Source organism: Erithacus rubecula (genome assembly GCF_903797595.1).
Source record: "Erithacus rubecula genome assembly, chromosome: 1".
NCBI classification, from domain to species: Eukaryota; Metazoa; Chordata; class Aves; order Passeriformes; family Muscicapidae; genus Erithacus; species Erithacus rubecula.
The window spans coordinates 85803872-85821009 of record NC_136658.1 but is presented as its reverse complement, the minus strand read 5'-3'; positions in this window follow the sequence as shown (position 1 = coordinate 85821009).

Below are 17138 nucleotides of genomic sequence, written 5' to 3'. Positions count from 1 at the left end.
GGAGGTCGGAGCCAGGCAGGCTCCCGGTGGCATCAGCACCATGGACAGAAGCGCGTCCAGCAGGCACCCGAGACCCGTCCGCGAAGAATTTCTGAAGCCTCCCAAAGGTCTGAGTCTGATTGCCTGAAACACCTCTTAGCCTCCGGCAGAGCCTGTCCGTGGTGTCATAGATCAGTTTAAATCACCCAAACAACCCGTGTGTTGGGAGCAAGGAGGGAAAAATTATGGTGTGTGAAGGTCTCGTCAGTTCCAAGACCTTAGAAAACACTGCAAAGAAAAATTGAATAAATCATTCTTTGCCAGCTAAGTAAACTACTTTGACACTGTTAACTCTTTGATGCAAGAACTGTATTTTTCTTTTTGTTTGTTTGTTTATTTTGGGTGTTTCCTGGGTTTTGTTTGTTTGTTTTTAATAATGTCAAGCATATTGCAGATACTCTTAATGAGGGACTCATCTTTGAAAATAGTAGTCTAAGCAATATTGATTAGGATGCCCCTACCTGTTAGGTAGCAATCATTAAATGATTATGGACTAAATAGCTTCTAGTAAAAGACAGAGATTATTTTGTTCTCTTCCTCCCTTCCAGTGGAGAAAATGGACAGTGGACAGTCTCCCTGGGAAGTGGGACCTCCATATAACATGGGGTATATTACACTGCATTTATTAAAAAAGTCCCCCCAAACCCCACCAAAATCCTGTCAAAGATGTTAATTTCTCTCTATTCTGATCTAAGTCAAGAATAACTTAGACAATAATTAAATTATCCATCAGATGAGTTGAAAACCTGTACCAAACCCAGGTCTGTGGTGGCAGTAGATGGTGTCAGTGGTTCAACTGTACCAATCTTAACAAAAGATATGAAGCTTTCTTACCTAACTTTAGGGACATCTCCATGTGTCTTAGTCATTCCAGACTCCCTTCATGGTGTGTGTACTCACCTGAAGTGAAAGGTGCCGGTCACCTGAATCTTTGAAGACATTTGCTAAGGACAAGGCAAACTGTTCTTATTTTTTTCTAGTGGCTAAAGGGGATCACTGGGGGGAACAGCTTCAGCAGGAGACTCATCCACTACAGATGCCTGGTTTTATCCAGACAAAGCCCACAAACTCTGACACTAAGCAGCGTGCAAGCAACTGTGAAAGCATCAAAAATGTCTTTTGGAGGATTAAATGTCTAGGGGTGGGAAGGCTTCTGGGAAGCTCATCATTTGCCTGGAGGATATGCCATCAGATGATAGATAGTACCTGACCTGTTCAAACACTTCCACTCTTACTGAAATACAACCAAATAACAAAATCTGCAGATTAAACTTCCTCTGCATGCATTTTATATCTGAAATATAAGCTCTGCCAAGAGTATTACGTATGAGAACCATAATTGGTTTAGCTTTGCATTCTCCTCACTGTCATGCATGCTGGTTATACTTCTTCAGTTTATTTCATTTTTCAACATCCCTTCCACTAAGCATTTCACCAAAAAAAGGTGACATTACTTGAAGAAATGCCAAAAGCTGAAAATATGTTTTAATTCAAATGCCTTTTGTTTATATAATTCTTTTAGGTATACAATATTGATATGGAGTGAATATAATATTGAAATAGAGGGAAAGGTGAGATAAAGTTTACATTACAGGATCACATAAATGAAAGAAAAGTATATAAAACTCCTTCTTTTTCATTCAGGGTCTGCTTTGAATGAAACCTCTTCTTCCTATCAGTCCAATAAAAATCAAATGCAGAAGAAATTAATGCAGTATTGTCCTCTTGAGTCTGCAGTTATCTGAAGCAAGAGTTCTGCTTCAGGAAATAGGAAGGATGCTGTAAACTCAACCAATGAGTTGGATGACTGATAATGACTGGAGGAAAGGCTGAAAATGTGCTACCCAATTTTAGGCATCTGATAGATCTACTTGAGCCAAAAGTTGAGTTTTCCCTAGACTACACAGCCAAGGGAGAGGGATGTTTTCTTGTGGACACAATCTGGAGTATGTACTGAGATCTCTGTCTCTTTCAATTTGCTGGGAAGTTTTGTATTATTAAGCTCTTTCTATAGGCACTTCCACTTACTGCCAGAGTTGTATGGTATGGTCTCCTTTTCAGCCTCTCTCTGTGCCTCTCCATCTACATTAGTGAATGAAAAATTATCCTAATAGATTACAATGGGATGTTTATCCGAGGGTTCAAAGCCATGCAATTGCTACAGCTTTCAGCTTTTCTTCTCATTTGTAGTGCCAGAGTGGTAGACTAGTAGTTATATCTATAGTATGCATGGACCTGGAAAACTGCGGATAATAACACAAAGTATAGGAAACATTGATTTTAAAAATTTATTTCCTTTTTTTTTTGGGTTTTCCTCATCTTGGGCTGCAGTCCAGCACACACCCTCAAGCTCAAGAGGATCCACAGTAAAGTCTATTGCAACCAAATTTGGGTTTTCAGGAATAAAGGGGCAATACAATTGTAAATAATATTTTTTAAAGGTTGAAGAAGTGGGAGTTGAATGATTTTTTACACTTTTTGTAACTTCCTGTGCACTTGATGGTAACTACAATAAAAATACAGTTTCACTTTATTTGTTTTTTATTTATTTTTTATACCAAAGACAAACACAATCTTAGTGTTTTCAGATTCAAATAAAGGGAGACTGTAATAGTGAGCCACTGAAGTATGACCCCATGGGAAGAGAAAAGAAATGGATCTAACCATGACCACAACAGCTTTTGGAAAAGAAAAAGACTTTTGTCTAACAAAATCACTGTCAGCAAGTAAATTATTTTGTATGAATCAGACACTGACTTCAGTTTGCTGTCCCTCTCCCCTTTTTCAGTTTTTCCCCTTTTTCATCACAAAGGGCTACATGGAAAGTGTGTCTCATTGTTAAATGATCTGAGAAAGGCAGAAAAGGGGAAAGGACAAGATCATTTCACTTGTATAGATGAGCAGACAGAAAAACAGGAACAAGGCAATCAATTGAGCAAACACAGGCTGTGGCAGTAATACAAATGATCATCATTCTCAAAATCTGAGGCACAAATAAATTGTAGGGGAGATATTCATCACAACATAATTCTTAACAAGTAGGTTGGCTTATAGAAGGACTTTTATTCATGCCTATAAAATACTAAAACATTTAACACAATCAATAATCTCTTTCTTCTGTGTCAGATTTGTAAACCTGATCAGATTCCTTTTTTTCTCATTCAATTACAATTTAAGACTAGATCTCCCACTGCTCTAAATTACCATGCTTCCGAGACATTTGCTGTACTTTGTTGATGTGCATTACCTGAAGTTTGGGTTCTTTGTAGTGGTGGTGAAGATATGAAAATAAAGTATGGCGTTGAAAACCTATTTCTGTTCAAGCTATGAACACAGCCTGGGAAATGCAAATGTTCCTGCAGTACATGAAGATACCAAGAGCAAGTACCCAGCACATAAGAAAGCATGTAAAAATTATAGTGTATTCTTGTTTCTAAAGGGGTATTTACAAGAGGGCAGTCCAAGATGTCATTTAGATTGCATTCCATTCCAGTTTAGCCTTTAGCTTCTGAATTAGAAGGAATTTCTCTTAACAACAAGAACAACAACAAAACTTTCATGTGTACCTCTTAGATTTGTTTTTTTTTAGTGGATATTTAATACACAGATATGGTGAAATTCAGCTGGTCACCTAATTCCTTTAGGGCAATCTGGAAACTGAATAGGAAATCTTCAAAAGTGCCTTTTGAGATTGAGTTTCTGGCATCCATGGGTTTAAAAATTCATAGATTTGTAGAATGGTTTAGATTGGAAGGGACCATATAGATCCTCTAGCTCCAACCCTCCTGTCATGGGCACACATTCCACTAGACCAGGTTGCTCAATGCCCCATCCAACTTCACTTTGAACACTTCCAGGGATGGGGCATCTGCAGCTTCTCTGGGCAACCTGTTCCAGTATCTCACCACACACTGAATAAAGAATTTCCTCCTAGCATCTAATCTAAACCTCTCTTCTACTGTGATCCATCTCCCCTGAGTAATGCCATGTTTAAGAAAAAGGAGCTAATGAGAAATATTTTAGTGTAGATGTTAAATCAGTTTTGACAAGAAAGGTAGAAAGTTGAGTCAAAAGCTTATTTTACATTTAAAAAATCACTTAGGACTCTTCATGTTTTTAGCATCTTTTCCTTTCTAAAGGCATTTTATTCTGAAAAGCTGAACACACTCCCATTAGCAATATGTTCAGTCAAGAGCATCTGGGGAAATATTTGTTGTATTAAAAAACCCACATAAATATTCCCACATTTGCTGGGTGGGATAGCACATAGCAGCTGTATTGTAAAATCTCATGCTTTGCAGAGCGCAGTCCATCAAGAGAGATGTGTTTTTGGTTCATCTGAGAGAGAGATGACTATAAATCACCAGTTGGTAATAGGAATTGTCAGGAAAAGCTCTGCTCAGCAGCACAGGAGTGAAGGCACAGAGGAGAGTTTGGTGGGAGGGAATCATCCCTTTCCACCTGTCACTCCTTCCCTGTGTCCCTACAGCCATATGCTCCCAATTTGAATTTCCCATTCCAGGCAGGACAGCTTCCCTCTGTCTTCATTTCATCTGCCTTCAATACCTTTGCCACATTTAACCCAGCTTTGCCTCAAACAGGAGAGGTCTCCATCTCTTTCCTACCACCCCTTTCCCTAAGTAGGCACCCCATTTGAAGGCTGCCTGTCTATTAATAGGTGTGATCTCCTATCCCCAAATATCCTTGCTGCTTTTCTGTCAGTGACATGCAGTGCTCATCATGGGTGAGAATTAATGTCTCAGTTTTATAAAATGAATCCCTAATGAAGGTTCAGACCTTGGAGATTGTGTGAAGCACAAGTGGATAGTGTGTGACACTGGGTCTGATTGTCTATCTGTTTTATATTAATGGAGGTGGCAAGCTGCTAAAAGAGTTGTGATTATTTCCCAGCTCAGCAAATGCAGATACTTTCCAAAATCCACTGGAATAATTCACTACTTCAAAAATTCCCAAAATTGCTGGAAAATTAAGTTTTCTTGATTTCTGGTGATTTCTGCACCTTTTATTTGGCATAAAAAGGAAAAGTTGTTTTAAAATATTTTTTTTTTCCTCCAGGCAGAATCCTAGAATCACAGAATTATTTGGGTTGGAACGGAATGTAAAGATGATCTAGTTCCAACCCTTCTACACCTTTAATTAAAACAGGTTGGTCTATTCCCCATCCAATTTGGCCTTATCTGTCTAATCACTTCAATGGCATTTTGCCTTGCAAAATGTTTCATTTACTCATTTCTTAGAAAATTTCATTTCCAAAAAAAAAATAAAAATACTCTGATGTCCAGTCTGTCTGGTATTCTATCCATGACAAAGAGCCAAATTTGGGCCCAAGAATCCTGATATTGTAGTGTTTTTGAGATAGAGCATTGAGGTTCAGTGTTTTAAAAGTACCACTCTTGTGCAGTAACAGTACTAAGATTCATCTGATATCTGTTTTGAGGTACTGAAATTTAATTAAAACACAGAAGTGTTGAAATAATTTTACTGTCATAATTACTTTTATTTCTGTCAATTTTATTTAAGAATATTTTTGTGTTTTAGGGATACTTTTGGGAAGTTACATTGTGGTTGTGAAATATTGTATTTCCATGCAATGTCTGAGATTATTCCTTTGGATTTGTCACAAACCCTTGCTGATAAGGCCCTGCATGGTGCAGCAATGAGGTACTGGAGACACTGTAAGTAAGTAAATGCAACAGGATATGGTATCACAAATCTTTTCATCCTGCTTCTTGCTTGCATTCTGGACCCAGAGAGGGTTTCTGGGAGTCTGATGAGTTTCTGGGGGTTTTGTATGCTCTATTATCTGGAAGTGGCATTGCAAGATGATGTCTGCAGAGATCTTCTCTGCATCAACAATGTTGAGCCTGGGGTCAAGGTGGATCCCTTGCTGAGGAACACAAAGCAAAGCTGAATGTGCTGCATCTCAAACTCCTCTAGGAGTAGAAAAACAAAGAAGCAGTTTAAAGGTACTGTGATTCCAGAGCTTTCATGTGAGAAGAGCCACTTGAGACTGGTAAAGATTACAGCCAAGAGCATGATATCTGCTGGAGTGTGAAAAGCCTGGAATTAGAGAAGATAATTACTCAGCAAGCAGCACCCACAGCTAAGGGAAGGTTCTTGCAGTGCCATGAAGAGATGACCCCCAACAGTGCCAGTGGGGAAACAAAACCCTTGCCTGCCCTTCTCAGCATCTGGTACCAAGGCTTCCTTTCCCCAGCTGGGTGAAGGGGGCAAGGATGGGAAGTTCACACTTTAGTTCTCTTACCAGACATCAGAAATGCACTGACATGGCTTGTATCCCTTGGACCATTCAAGAAGAGCAAAGAGAAGAGAAATATTATTTTCACTTCTTCTTCAGGCCTTCTATTTAGAAGTAGATTATGAAAAATAGAACCAGGTTTTTAAGGTCTTTATCTCATCTGGTCTTGGGATAACGAGATTATACGACATGCTGTATAGTATCTTTCATGAGGGAAAACTTTTGGAAATATCAAGATGGGGATATATAAAGATTTTAGGGTTTTTCTCAGAGGCAACTCTTGTTGGACTTTTACTATGGCCATTTTTAAATAGGAAGTGCAAGAATTTGGTGACGTCTTTTGTATAGTGTTAATAAAGCTTAGAACATGAAGGGAAGCTAAACTACACTAGATGACAACCATCCATTATTACTCTGCATTGAAGATAATATCTGATGTGAGTCTGATGACTTCAACATGTCAACCCACCCAAAGATCATCACCACAATTTTTTTGTTTATTCAGTGTTAGGCACTGGGCAGGGGTCAGGGCAGCAAGATCCAGTAAAAGTACAACCAGACTGTCCACACCTCTAAGTTTGCAATCTAAAGAGGTTACCATCTCCCTCAGAGCTATATTTCCTTCTCTACTCCTCACAGTGTTAAGCATGCTTCCAAGCTTGAAAGCACCAGTATCTTATGGAGCTGCAACCCAGCTATTCTCAAGAATCCTGCAAGTTGCTGCAGGTCTGTGGGAAGATAGTTTGTAAGGATAGTGCAGAAGGCAATCTCTCCCCATGAATTACAGCTGTGCTGATTGTTGAGGAATCGAAACATCTGTGCCTGCCCGATGAGATTGGGGGTTATGAAAGAGTGGGATAGCTGGTTATGAGTTGTTGTAGTTGCAGTTTGAGATCCAGAGTCTGCTGCAGTTTGGGATGGAATCTGCTGGCTGTACTGTGAGGAGGGACATGTGGTTGTGCAAAGGACAGACAAGGTAAGAAGATGCTGTGTGAGGGATAGACTGGGTTGGGTGGCTGGGAAAGGGACAGCTTGGGGTTTAGCCAGTTATGAAGAAGGAAACTTGCAGAGAAGAGAGAAGAAGTCATTACTGTGGGAAGCTGCCTATGAGGGAAGGAATCAGAGTTGACAGAAAGAAGTCCACTGAAAGAGGGCATGAAAAATTTACTAATAAAGGACTGGTGGTGATGCTAGTCATGTCCATCTTGACATAATTACAGCAGATCTGGGCCCTGCTCAGGTGTCCATTTCTGGAAAAGAATGTTCTCTGGAATGGCCACAGTAGGAATGAAATATTTTTCTGAGGAATATTTTTGGTTAGCACGTGGAGCAAAATCTTCTTTTGGTAATTAATATGTGTGCGAACACAGCACATAAAATTAGTCAGCTTCCTCCCAGGTCTGAGTACAAACCATTAGCACTGTTAGTGATTCTGCAGTTGTTGTGAAGGCATCCAGACCTCTTGGTTGTGCATAAGTGCCTCTAGATTTACTCATTACAAACTTAGCTTTTCGCTGACTTCATGATAATGGTTTTGGATGTCACCAAATATATTCTATATTTAGAGATAGAAAGGGGAAAAGGACAGAACAACGCTATTTATTTTGTCCACTGACTCCAAGCCTTATCTCAGAAAACAACTATTTACAGCAAAATGAGCTACTAAAAAAAATCAAGGGACAGTATGGAAAAAAACTTTCTTCTGATTCACAATTCAGTCCTAACATAGGCAGAAAGTACAGACATGTTGTAAGATTGTGTGGCTGATAGGGATAAGCTGAGGCTTAGTTTAAATCTTCACTGACCTCAGAGCAAAACTATATCCAAAACTGGCTATTAAAGCTGGGCTCTTGCTTCCAGTTCAGGTTAGACATTCATGCATTCTAATCATCAAGGGTTTTGTACATACCTCAGGATATCTTTACAGGCATGGGCACCACATTCAGGAGGGGTGGATTTGCTATTAGTTGTTCTACTGCCATTATTTGTTGATATATGCTGCTTCATTTGTAGAGGAGCAACAGCTTAGTCTCAGTTTCACTTGGGGATAAGATGCCTCTCAATTATCTTATGGTAAACAAAAAGAGTTGTCACAGCAGAGCTGGCATGTTACAAATCAATGTATCACTTTGTGCAGTGGTATCTTATTCTTGTGCCCCTAACCAAAATTATGTTCCTGCCATCTGTCATGTGTGGCTTCCCTGACAAGGAACTTCACCTTCAGCAAAGACACCATTATTTAATGATTAAATTTAACATATTTTCTTTTGTAATAATGGGCTTTGCTTTTTGTGTGTTTACATGTTGCATCTTCCTCTGATCTGAGATGATTTATACATTGGCATAAAAAGGGAGGAGACTGGGTCTGTTCTTTCTGTAGCAGAGCCATCATCAGAGCAGCACTGATGCTGCTGCTTGTGCTAGGATTGTTAAGTAAACAAATGCAGATATTCTATTTCTGATGCTGCCAGTTAGAGACATTCTACAAGTTGAAAACTCACAGAAATGCCAAAAGAAAAAAAAATAGTGGGAATTTAAGTGTAGCCATTGGTCAGTGAGAAGACATTGGAAGAAAAAATTCTTAGCTGCAACCCCTTAATAACCAAATGATGAATGAAAATCTTTCAAAGTTAGAAAAGTAAATTGGGAAATAAACAAAGGGAAGATTTTTCAGGGCAGTATGAAGTTAGCTGTGCTGTCTATCCTGTTGGTTTTAGGAGAAGATAAAAGTACCTTATAGCAAGTTATACACAGCCTACTGCAATAAAACATGAAGTAATTTGCAGTGACACAGTAGAAGAAAAAATGTTGTGAACTAATAATTTGAGAAGAAAATGAGAATTTTGATATAAGACTGTAGAAAGCATATTTCTATTTGTGTTTAGTGTAGTTGTGGAGGCAATATCACTTTTAACACCTGAGAATAATCTGTTAGCTCATGAAAAAAAGTGAATAATAAAGCAAAAAATTCCAAAAAACTTGGAATTAATGTCTCTTATTCTTTGCATTATGTATTATTTTGAGGCGGGCCAGCAAATAAGAGATCTGTCTCAGAGAAAGAATTGAAATATAAAAGGTGGAGTAAGAGTGTTAAAAAGGGAAACCCATAGGAGTGATAGAGCTTCACAGAAAGGAGACTGGGGAGTAGTTGCAAGTATTTTTGAGGAGGGAGTGATGCTGAACTTGGAAACATGAAGCTAATCCATCTGGAGATAAAATAATACACATTTATGAAATGGGAAGGAAAAATCTCTGGACCAGTAGTGCTAAAAGCAAAGAGGATGTGGAAGATCTTGCAATGCAATATCACTGAGAAAGAGCTGGTGGAGCACTCAGCTGGGTGGAGGGGAGAGGGGGGATGTGAGGACATCAATCAGCTGCTAAGGAGCAGCAGCACTCTTTGCACATGACCCTACTGCTCCAGGCCTTGGTGGCTGCACAGGGTTAGAATGACTCTGTGGGTAAGTGGGGCTGATTTGTTGTAAATGTTTTAGCATATGAAGAATAATGCACTTTGACTAAAGTCTGAACTCAAAAGAAGTATCAACTAGCAATTAATTGAGAAGTGAAATCAGCAAAGGAAAGATCTGCTTATTATTTTTATGTCAACCAATCAAACATTTTTTTTTTTAGTGATGAGTAGGATAAATATTCTGATAATGCAATATTTTTGTAGGGAGAAAAGTAAGTAAATCCCTCTATGGGACATGGAAAAACAGAAAACAAAGCAATAATAAAGAAACTATATTGCAAAAGCAATTGTTTAAAGCTCTGCTTAAATAAGAATCTCTATGTGAAAGGTGTTGAAGGCTCAGGCTTTAAAAGCTAAAGCAGTAATTGGTGTCCTAGAACTCTTTGACAAGATACTGCCTTGAATCTCTTCCTTATAGCTAATTTAAACCTGCCCACATTAAGTTGTAATCCATTATCTCTTCCCTGTAAAAAGTACCTCTCCAGGTTTCTTGTAAACCCCTTTAGGGGTGAAAACTAACACACATTTTTCAGAAAACTTAATGCATGTTCTATTTTAATATTATTTCAGGATTGTATTTGTGGTTGGACAATGACATGTAGCCCCCAGGGAACAGTTTTATCTCCTGTTTTTTGGAAAGGTCCTGTGCATCTCCTGGGGATAGTGACAGTGGGATCAGAGATGAGGAGAACAAGGCTGCCCCACTGGCAGAAGGATAGGGGTGGCCTTTCTTTTAATTTCGTGATGCTCTGAGAGAAAAGAAGTAGGAGGGTTCCACCTGCTGGTCAGACCGTTTTCCAGTTGCTCCTGAAAAGGGGTGGGGAAGGTTTCCAGATTCTGTGTGTTTGTCTGTGTGAGGCAGAGGGAGAACAGCAGCTCAGGTCTGGCTGTTTTGCTGTCCATACCCATCAGCAATCAGATCTGCATGCCACGGGGATTTCATTACTCTAATGTTTTCTCCTGAAATGATTTTCTCTTGAGATTAAATAGATTAGCATCAGAGACTCCTAAATTTCCTCAGCTACAAACCTAAAAGCAATCAGTTTACATGCAAACCCCACTGTCCTGTCTATTCTGCTGCTGGTTGCTAAACTAAATAATATAGCTCTTAAGGAGTCATCCTCCTTGTGAGTAATAGGGGCTGAGAGTTTGCAGGTCATGATGTTCATTACCTAATAGGAGGATATTTTTCTTGTGAGTCAGAGCTAACCTGATGCCCTAGAATGGAGAAATGAGACAGTGTTTATTAGCCAAGTGTCACTGGAACCCTGGAAACTTGTCACTTTTAGAAGCTGAAATTTGAAACACAGGTAATAAATATACTGATTTTCTGTCACCTTTCAAGCACTACCCAAAGTAGCAATACAGCAGGTTGAATTTTCTGCAGATCCCACCTGACTTGATTCATGACCTTGTCAACTGACACATTTTGAAAATCCAAGGAGCAACACTTTGCATCTTTATGATTTTTATTTCAAGCTGTCTGTAGACAGCCTGGGGCAGATGCCTGTTTTGAGTTCCTTCAAGCCCTATTGCAACTGGCAAAACTACCTGCAGGAATTTGCTACCAAGCTGGGCTTCTGGAAGAAAGAGGAGTTGAGGGTTTACCTATCAAAGACTTTATATACATATTATGTGAATATAATATATGTAACATGTAGTGTTGAAATTAGTAACATTATTTCCACTGATTTTTCACCCATTTTTTGTCTCCTGGGGGTATTGAATAGGATGTAAGATAGAATACATCTGAAAACTTTGTACAGACTACCAGAAAACAATTGATTTCCTTTTTGTCTCTAAAATGCACATTCTTACAGTACACCCTGCAGCAGAGCAAACCAGTAACACCCACTAGTGAGCATGTTCTGAAAAAGATCTGGTGCATGTCAGAAATATATAAAGCAGAGGCAGACAGTAAAAGAAAAAAGAAAAACTTTACTAATGTAGGCAGTTGGGTATTCTGCTTCTGTAATTCCATTACAGTACCAGAAGGAAAAACCAACAGAGATGTGTGGAATGCAAATCTCCAGAAGTCAAGGATGTTTGCAGTTAGAGTGTGTAAACAGTATCTAATTTTTGTGGGGGAACTGATTAGAAGCACCACTCGTCCTTGAAAGAGCCAGATAGCATATTTAAAAACCAGTCTGTAGCTGAATAAATGAACAATTGAAAAGGCTCAACAAATCCTCAGGATTAAATGGATTCTTGTTACAGGTTAACCATGATGTAAAGGTAGCATTAGTCTTCTCTCATTGCCCTCTTGGGACTCACTTTCTCTCCTGATATGTTAATCACGTTTGATGGGAGAGAGAGAGAGATGCCACCTTGTGGAACTGGTTAAGCATTCCCTCTTGATTTCAAATTACTGTCTTAGAAAAATACTGCTCTTCTGTAGGATGTAAAGATAGAAACAGATTTCCTCTGTGTAGGCCTGTTGAGATATGACTGATGAGCATGGTCCTTAGAGTGAACAAATGGCAACTCAGTGTGTGACGGAAGGACCAGTCCAAAATGGAGATCTGGACCTCACAGCAGATGGGGAGTTTGCAAACTGGCTTCTTGCTTGAAATGAGAGAAGTCATATGCTGCTTTATGTCTTTGCAGTCAGAAAAAAATATGAACCTCATGATTATTATGAGTGCAGAATGGAAAACATCTCATGTCCAGTACTTACAGTTCATATATGAAACTTTAATTTTAAGGTAATCTTGGCTTTAAACCAGTAGTACCACACTAATCTGTTTTAGGGTGCTGCATGACCATGTCCATATACTGTCTGCATTTCAAGGACAGTATATGTACATATACATGTAATGTATTTGTCTGCATGTGTATGACACATAATGTGGATCACTATTTTTGACATGCTGTTGTACTATAAAATCATATCAGAAGGATGTAATTAATTACATTGGCTGCTTGTCTCCATACTGCTACTTTCTATAATAGAAAATTAATTGTGGTGCACCTGAGAGATAGACCAGATCCAAATATCCTCCAGCATGCTCTTTAAAGTGGAATAATGATATGCCTTTTACTAGTCAGATTTAACATTGGAATAACAGCAGCTGTCTAGATGCTGTCATCAAAATTTATTAATTCATTCATCTTACTTTCTGTTAGTAGAAATAAGTATGGAGTGGTTTTTCTTTTTCAAATACCTGGAGTTTTGCAATCATCAGGAAAGGCTCAGTCACCACTCCTGTAAGCTGAAAGAAAAGAATATGAGAAGAAAAACAGAGCAAATCTATATACAAAGTTGTGTGCTGTGCAGATCTTGTGCTTAGTTTTAGTTTGGCTTTTTTTTTTTTTTTTGTTAGTTATTTTTTGTAGGAAGAATATGGCCATATGTGCAATAAGGCTAAAGAAGAAAAGAAAACCAGCTGTGGTTGGTGGATGAATGCCTGGAGATGCAGCACAATGAGACAGCAGCAGCTGCCCCTCCCAGGTGCTGCTGCCTCGCTAGAGGGAGATAGAGCAGCAGCTTAGAGTTTTGTTTCATCTGTTTTTAGCCCCTGGGAAGTTGTTTTTTTCTGTGAGAAGGCTTCTTGTTAATTTGCCTTCTAAATCCTTCTCTTCCCTCTTGCAAGCACCCATGGCTGATAAAAGAGACTCAGCAGAGGCTCTTGCAGAAATGTTTGAGATTCAAAATATACAAAGTGCAGTGCCACTATATATAGTATATGGATCTTTGTAATATGCTGGCACTGGGCCATATTCCAGGATAATTTCTCCCTTATTCCTGCTAGGGAATGGATGACTAGGCATTTGTGCTGTGCTTGTGAAAGGAGAAAGTTTCTCTTCAGGCCAGGCAGGGAGCTGGCATCTGCAGTTTGCAGTTCTTTGTGTTGTTTTGCCAATGCCATCAATCTACACCCCCCTTGTAAAGAGCAAAAGGCAATCTGAGAACAGTGGAGTAGCTACCTTAAATCAAAATAAACCCACAATGACAGATGGAACTTGCAGCACAGACCCCACTTGTTCCAGCCCCAGGGTAGCAATAAACTCTTTAGATTGCCCTGTCCAAATTGGCCCAGGCAGAGAAGGGCACATGGATTTGTGGAAGAGGGTCCTGGTTTCTGAATAAAAACCCCTGTTCAAGGCATAAACTCATGGAGATGTCCAGCAGAGATAGCCAAGATGAGTCATAGAATATTCTTAGCAAAGAACATGCTGAATAGGGAGAAACCCACAAGGATCATCAAATCCAACTCCTGGCCCTGTGTTGGACACTCCAGGAGTCCTACCATGTGCCTGAGAGAGTTTTCCAAATGCTTCTTGAACTGCCAGTCTTGGTGCTGTGACCACTTCCTTAGGAAGTCTGTTCCAGTTCCCAACCATGCTCTGCATGAAGAACCTTTTCCTAATATCCAGCCTAAACCTCTCCTGACACAGCTTCATGTCGTTCCCTTGGTCACCACAGAGGAGAGATCAGTGCCTCTTTCCCCTGTGAGGAAGCTGTAACTGCAATAAGGTCTCTCCTCAGCCTCTTGTCCAGACTGACCAAGCCAAGTGAGCTCAGGCACTACACAAGGTCCTTCATTGTCTCTGTGCTTCCTTTGGGTGCTCTCTAATACCTTTATATCCTCCCTGAGTTGTGGCACCCAAAACTGCACACAGGAGTCGAGGTGAGGCCACCAGTGTAGAGCAGAGGGGGACAGTCCCATTCCTCAGCCTGCTGGTGAAGCTGTGCCTGATGCTGAGGACACACTTGGTCCCTTTGGGTGTGGAGATGGAAAATCTATTCCACTGTGTGTGGAATGCAGGCAGCATCCCTCTGGAGGGTACTGTGGGCAAGTCTGGGCTTTTCATGGGGAGGAGCAATAGTCCTTGAGGTCAGAAAAGGGGGAAATAAGGAAGGAGAAGGGAAAAAATGAGGGGTGTGTTGTATTTCATATAGGTGCAGAGTTCTCTTTGAGAGAAGAAGGAAATGAGGTGTTAGAACTGACTTACAAGGAAAAGAAGCATTCAGGTGGGTTACTGCCACCAGGAGCAGCAAGAGATTTTTTTTCTTTTTCTTTTTAAATTAAGGAACAATCAGTATTTAATTCCATTTCAAAATGGAAAACTGTTCCTTTTTCATTAAAAATGTACGTTCCATAAAATATAGATCAGCAGCAGGCCCCTCTGGTGAACAGTGAGTTACAGTCCTTCCAATTTGAACTAAATTATTTGTGTTGGTTTTATGATCTGAAATGCAAAGTCCTGTGCTCCAGTGCTTCTTTCCAATGATTTTAAGCATTTTTTTATAATATTTGGAGCTTTTTAATGTCTGAACAAAGCGATACATTCAGGAATTATGAGAGGAAAAAGGGAAAGGAAACCAGAAGAGCACTACTTACAATGGAAAATAATAATAAAAATGTTGCAAAGCACTCCTGAGTAGGGAAATGTGGAAAGGGAAGCAGGACTGAGTAATGGAACCTTAGTGTGTAATCTCTTCAAAATTCAAATACTTCATATTGAATCATTTGATTTGAATCTGAACCTACAATTATAACTACAAGTCAGTTCTAGAACAAGAAGGGCCTTTCTCCTTGCAAAATGCAGAGAATTTTGCCTATGGATCACCTTTTCAAATGCAGTTTCAGTTCAGCAGAGTCTCCTATGGAAACTCAGCTAATCATATGTGACATCTATCATTAGTTGCAGCTCTGAAGGAACATCAGAAGAACATGAAGAAACATTTTATCACTAAACAACAGAATCAAGCCCAGCCTTGGCTTCATTTCATATTTGAAACTAAAATACTTTTTCATATATTTGTTCAAAGCCAAAACTAATAAAGCTCTTGGGCTGTCCTAATTTTAAAAAATAAAGTTGGAGAGGGACTTTTTACTAGGGTGTAAGGTGAAGAAGAATGGCTTTAAACTGAAAGAGGGCAGGTTTAAAGCAGATATTAAGAAGAAATTTTTTACTGTGAGGGTGATGTGGCACTGGAAGAGGTTTCCCAGAGAAGCTGAGATGCTCCATTCCTGGAAGTGCTCAAGGCTGGGTAGGCTGGAGCTCTGAACAATGTGATTTAGTGAAAGCTGTCCCTGCCCATAGCAGGGGAATTTGAAAAAAATGACCTTCAAGATCCTTTCCAACCCAAACCATTCCATGATTCTATGACTCCTTAGAAGATATGCATCATATGTGCCACATTGAAAGAGTAATTTGTACAGATTTTTCATTATTGTTCCAAAACATCCCTGAACATCTATTAGCTTATTTTATTTGAGATGTTTTGAAAATTACCTCATTCTTCTGTTACTGCACTGCTACATGCTCTATAGGTTCCTTCCACACACATTCATAAATATTGTGGTGCAAATATATATATATATATATATATATATGTGTTTTGTATATATTGTATAAAATTATTCACATGTAAAGGCATAGACTTCTAAGGCCTGAGCTGTGTCCTACTGAACTTTTCCTTTCTTACCTCTCCTTTCACTGACAATTGTTGAAATTAATTTGAATTTTAGAGCTGGTCACCAGTGCCTGATGCAGCTCCCTCTGAAGTCAGTGTGGGAGACCATTGATTTCAGGGAGAGATAGTTTTGCTCTTCAAAGTAAATTTTTATGACAGATCCCTTGAAGATATTAAGGACAGCAAAACTTCTCTGAGGGTCTTCACACTGACTGTCACAGGTATCTAAGAACAAACCTGTTTAATAATTTTGTTGTAAATTTTAAGTCAAATAATTACTACAGGCCTCTAACACAGTTAAACCTTTTTTCCCCCAAATTTGAGCCATTGGCTCTGTGATCATTAGAGTTTTATAAACATAACAGTCTTTTACCAGTTTTTATAACTAACAAACTTTCAACAGGCAAAATTGCCGGTCTGTCAACAAGACTAATTATGGTTTAAATTTTTTCCCATTCACAGAGACATATAAATTCTTTCTTTCAGTATAAAACCTTTTACATAGTATTCCTAATAGTTGCTGTGCAGACTTCTGTTTCTGTCTCTTTGAAAGGCCTCTCATTTATACATTTAATATATTTTTTCAAGATTTTAATGCTTGACTGTATGTACATCCACAGCTGTGAAAAATTTCACCTCTAAGTCTCAGAGCCTTTTTTCCCACCAATGTTTCACAGAAGTCTATGGGGTTGTCCCTAATTTGAAGGAGTGTAGAAGAAGGAACTTATGGAATTTAGATATTTATCCATATTCCTGCAATCCTCAGCAGGCACCTTGGTACCAACTGGGAGGTATTCCAGGAGAAGACACAGAGACAGAAATTCCAAGTGCTTGCTCCCTGCCAGCACATTGCAATTTACTAGGATAGAAGAGGTTTGGTACTTCTGAAGATGGGGAAGGGAACCTTTTACCATTTTTCCTCC